Below are 5,646 nucleotides of genomic sequence, written 5' to 3'. Positions count from 1 at the left end.
ATTATTTATGACAAATGTATTGTTATACCGCGGACATGGAGCGCATGCCAGCATAGTTTTGCAGTGGCGTTCTTCCGGGCCATGCTGCTTGACGGATACACATGCAAATCACCGCCCCCGCTGTTTGGTTTACATCCGTCCACGCATGCGGCCGACTCATTGTTCGCGCCGTTTTACAAACATCACGGCCGATTCACCCGTCCGCACCGGTTTACCACACTGTGGACGGTTCACCCGTGATTAATTTCAGCTTCATACAGTTATCATCAACTTCATGGCGGGTTATTTCCGGCCTAAACACATCAGGTGATACCCATATGAAATATTAGTACATATTATTTTTATCAAAGAACAGTTTATCTTTGCCTTGGTTTGCAATACTGTTTATGCAGGACAATTGTTCATTACAAATGAGGCGCTATGTTATGGGCACGGAGCACGCGCTAGCAACGTTCTGCACTGGCATTTCGTCCGTGTCCTACCACCCGGTGAATGAACGTGAGAAGGTCGCCGTCCCTGTGGCCCGGTTTACATCAGCTTGCCGGGACCGCGCCCGCGATTAACTCGCCCGTCCGAGCCGGTTTATGACACCGGTTCCGATCTTCCCCGTCTGCACTAGCTTACAATACCGCGGCCGACTCATCTGTCCGAGCTGCCTCTGATGTTGCGGTCGTCCGTCTCTCGCGGCCTGGTCTACATCAACATATCGGGCCGCACCTGTCTGCATGAGCTGTTTCTTGAGTATGAACATGGGTAACCCGCCTTTCTTCCCACAAATTGGAGGCAAATTATCATCAACCGTCGTCTGCACTGGATGGTTCAATGGACATGCACACAAGTCGCCGCTACTAGAGTTTGGTTAAACTTCAAGGAGCCAGTTGGAAGGAACCATTGGCCGAGTTGCTGACACGGCTCATACAGGATCATTTATAACCCACCGCAGTCACCTCAACCTTCTGTGGATTCACATCGTGCTATCAACACCAATGATATACAAGTTATGCTGGTTTATATCACGGTCAAATATGGAGAATCTCAAGCCAACTCCTCGAGTCACCTTGAGACTTGGGGGCTACAATGATATGACTTAGCAAACGTTGCCGGTTTTCAGTGAAGTCAAGAACCCCAATACGTTGGAGGGAAAGATAACCCGGCCCCGGATTCACATCGTGCTGTCAGAAGGTTTCCGGATTAGAAAGTATATGACAGTTACAAAATCCCGGCTCAACGAAGAAGTTTTGGGTCATCAGAAAAGGATTCCGGTTTACAATCCGGTACAAGGGAAATTTGTTCTCCAATAAAGCTCTGAAGCTCTCAAATCCGGTTTAAGAATTTCCGGTTCAAAAAGGAATTAACTTCTCGAAAGTTCGAGTTTAAAGGCCGTCAGAAAATTTCCGGCTAAAAATGAAGATTCCGGTTTATAATCCGGTTCAAGGGAAAGATGTCTCCCACAAAGCTTTGAAGGTCTCCATATCCGGTTCAAGATCCCGGTTCAAGAAGAATTTATCTCTTGCAAAAAGTTAAAAATTGCCAAAGAGGACCTGCTGCCATGATGCGCGGTTCAAACATGGGTATCCCGCCTTACTGGCCTGCCATATTATTGATCACATGGGGGCTTCTCCTTCATAAAGCGGGGTCTCTGTTCTTTTACATCATGTGTGGTTACACGGAGTTGTTCTAAAGCGGCCTCCAGTTTACCCCTGGAGTTGGCTTTTTTTTTAAAAAGCATCAGGTTATATCACTTGGGGGTTTGGTCGTGTCCGAACCAATACAATACCTCTTGATAGGCGAGAGCCACCAGATCACTTGGGGACTTGGTCACGTCTGAACCAGTCATGCCTCTTGATCGGCCTAAGGCCACAGAATCACTTGGGGGCTTGGTCGAACCCGAACCATTGCCATGCCACTTGGTTGGCATAAATGCCACGGTTTCATTTGGGGACCTGGCTGACTAGAACCATAGTTACACCTAACGGGAGCTTGGTCGTGTTCGGCCATGGTAACGCCACTTGATCAGCTCAAATAAAACTTTTTTGCAAACGGTTTTGTCATTGCTTTTGCTTCGCACTTTTCTTTGCAAGATACATTTTTCTTTTTTATTTTGTTTTTTTAAACCGAAAAAGTTTTCAACTAATCAATTGACGGAACACAGTTCACGTCAATCCGGAGACTATTTGCCCGGTTTGATCCTTGTTGTTAAAACCGACACAATATGGAAGGAGTTATCAGTACTCAAGATTTGGGTTATCACCCTTACTACAAAAAGTTGGTAAAACCAACAATGTGATTCAATGTCACAGGTATGATCTATTTCATATTTGATTATTCTTAAGTGCAGCCTTGGTTATAAACCCGGGTTATATGTTGGGCATTATGACCCGTCCGGCGGTAAACCGCCAGGACACTTTAAACTTGTTGTATGCAGAAACAGGTTCGTTAAACCGGCCTGGCTTTTGACTATAAGTCGCCAGTATGATGAGAAATTATCCGGTGTTTGTTAAACCGGCCTGGTTTTTTGGACTATAAGTCGCCAGTATATATATATTTGGATTGCGCATCGGAATTATGCGCTTATAAATCATTGAGTTATATTATTCAAATAGCCAAACTTGGCTGAATTTTCATTATGATATTGAATGAATAAGGTTTTCACCGGATTATATTATCTTGAATAGCCAACATGGCTAGACTTTTATGGTTATTAATAACTGGTATTATTGAGTTTTCAAAGTCGCTTTAGCGCAATGGCCATTATTTTATCAAAGGATATGATTTATTTTACAATGGAAGGAACACTGGTAGAAAAAGGGCCTATAGTCCCGGTTCGTAAGGGCCTTTAGTCCCGGTTCCGGAACCGGGACTAAAGTGTCGGTACTAATACCTCCCCCCTTTAGTCCCGGTTCAATCCAGAACCGGGACTAAAGGCCCTCCATGTGGGCAGTGCGCAGAGCCCAGTCAGGAGACCCTTTGGTCCCGGTTGGTGGCACCAACCGGGACCAATAGGCATCCACGCGTCAGCATTTCTGTGGCTGGGGTTTTTGTTTTTTTTTGAAAGGGGGGGGGGTTGGGGGTTTTGGGGGGTTAATTTAGGTGTTTCATATATTGTGTTAGCTAGCTATAATTAATAGAGAGAAGTGTCCTCTCTTATGTCCGTGCTTGGTCGACGCTATGTACTATACATACGTATAGAGAGGACTAGACACGCTGGCTAGCTAGTAAGCAAACGAAGGAAACAGAAGATCGTCATGAACATATATGCATACAGAGAGAAGTGATATCGACCACCTCTCCTTCTCCGAGAGATTGGTCGAACAACAAGTTCTCGTATATCTATCTGACACTACCGGCTACATATATACAATAATTATCTCTTACAAATATAATCATACGGACTCAGGGTCCACATAGAATTCTCCGTCTTCAGGGATCACGTGGTTAAGAAAGAATGCCGCCAATTCCTCTTGAATTGCTCGCATGCGAGCTGGTGCTAGGAGTTCATCCCGCTTCCGAAACATCTAATTTGAAGAAGGGGGTCAATACATATATATATATGAATGAATGAAACTCAACACAAATGATGGTAATGAAATAAAATTGTGAATGTTGTTATTTACGTACTTCATATTGTTAGTTAGAGTACCCGCCCCGCTCATAGGTCGTGTGGCGGATGGACTCGCAGATGTAGTATCCACAGAAATCATTCCCTTGTTCCTGCCACAACCACTTTACAAGAAATAGAGGTCAATCAAACTGATAAGCAAGAATGCTAAATGGTATTGATGAAACTAGCGCTTGAATCACTAGGAGATGCGTGGAACATGCTACTATAGTACTTACTTTCGGGTGTCTAAATTCCAGCTCCTTCGGCAGTCCCGGAACTGTTTTGGTGAATTTTCTCCAAACCCTGCCAGACAAAGAAAACAATTACTTGATATCAGGAATTGAACAAAGTTGCTGATATGGTGGATAATGATCGATTTAACTTACTTCTGGAGTATTTGAGTCATGTCTGCATAGTCCTGGGGATCTTTTCGTTTAGAGTCTAAGACGGTTACTACTCCCTGCTCAAGCTTAATCTCTAGGAGGATATAGTGAAAACTGCACACACATGCATAACTCATCAATTACATTACTATAACCTTGACTAATATATAAGGGAAACCGAATATGCACAAGACAGTAACACTCACCTGAAGTTGTAAGGAAAGAGTATTATATCTTTGTTTTGATTTATTACGAACGATCGTAGCAAGTTGGCCTCGGTAGCTGCGGCATGAAGTTTAACCTCAGTTGCATCTATGAGATATGTGTTAATGAACCCAATATCACCGACTTGTCTTTTCTTCAATTCGGCGATCTTCAATCTGCATAATATAGTGAGGATGATTATAAATACATGCAATGAAAGAGCTAAGCTATATAGAGAAACTTAATGACAGAAGTAGTACTACTTACAGACAGTAGCAGGCGACCGTTGTTTTATCGAGGGCCAATTGATTGAAAAACTGATAGAACTCCTCAAATGGAACAGGCAACAGATCAATTCCAACGAGGTCATGCTCCTTTTTAACTTTCACATACAAAGTACTCCTCCCCCCAGAGTCTCTGCAGATTTTCAAGTACCAATCATGCAATCTTCGCATCATCGTTGATAGAGATCTTTCATCTTTGACGAGAGGCTTCCCGTACTCGTATCTTTGTATCTGTACGTCCATGGGTTCATAATGTACTTCGTCGGGCGGGTAATCTGCAAGATTGCTATAACCGGGCACCATCCTCGGATCATTAGCGACGTTGTGGCTAGGCACCTTGAGCGGGGGGCACGATTGCTTCGCTTGTTCGCCGAGCTGGGCAATTTGTTTCCCAGCTCGTCATTCTTTCAGCCTTTGATCACTGACAGTCCTTCCCGACCGCTCCACTTTGGCAAATTCCTTTCCAATAATGCGGTCATAGTTTCCTTTCGGCGGATCAGACTTCGGTGGTTTTGTCAGGGCAGCCAGAGTGCGCTTCACTTTCACCCGATCTACTTTCTCCTCCGGAGGTGGATGTTTCTTTGCTTTCACCCCTTCAAAGAAGTTCCTCACTTCTTCTCGCGCGATCTCAGCGTTCTCCTCCAGGGTCCTCTCATATGGTAACTTCTCTGGAGTCTTCAGAGAAGGACCGAATCTATATGTCCTCCCGCCTCTGGTTGTACTGCTAGACGCCGACCGAGTAGACGTAGCGGTTGTCTTCTTTACTTGCTTAAGAGGCGGAGGAGAAGGACTACGACGCGCCGGAGCAGCTAGAGCGGTGGTAGGTCTCTTCCGCCCTTGCTGACGAGGCGGAGAAGGAGGAGGCTGGCAGCTCGGGCGCGTCGGCGCAGGCGGAGTGCCGCCACGCGCCGGAGAAGGAGCCGGCCGAGGGCCCTGATCATCACTCGCCGGAGGAGGAGGCGGTGGAGGCGGAGTGCCCTGACTCGCCGGAGGAGGAGGAGGAGGCGGTGGCGTCCAGTTTGAAAGGTTGATGAGCTCCTTCCGCCATAGGCATGGAGACTTCAGAGCAGACCCCAGCCGAGTCTCCCCTTCACCGGTAGGGTGGTCAAGCTGGATGTCCTCAAATCCTCCATTATCTCATCCACCAGCACCCTATCATATCCTTCTGGAATCG

The sequence above is a fragment of the Triticum urartu genome, chromosome 2A, assembly GCF_056163025.1.
Source record: "Triticum urartu cultivar PI428250 chromosome 2A, HENAU_Tu73, whole genome shotgun sequence".
Lineage (NCBI taxonomy): Eukaryota > Viridiplantae > Streptophyta > Magnoliopsida > Poales > Poaceae > Triticum > Triticum urartu.
This window is presented reverse-complemented; position numbering follows the sequence as displayed.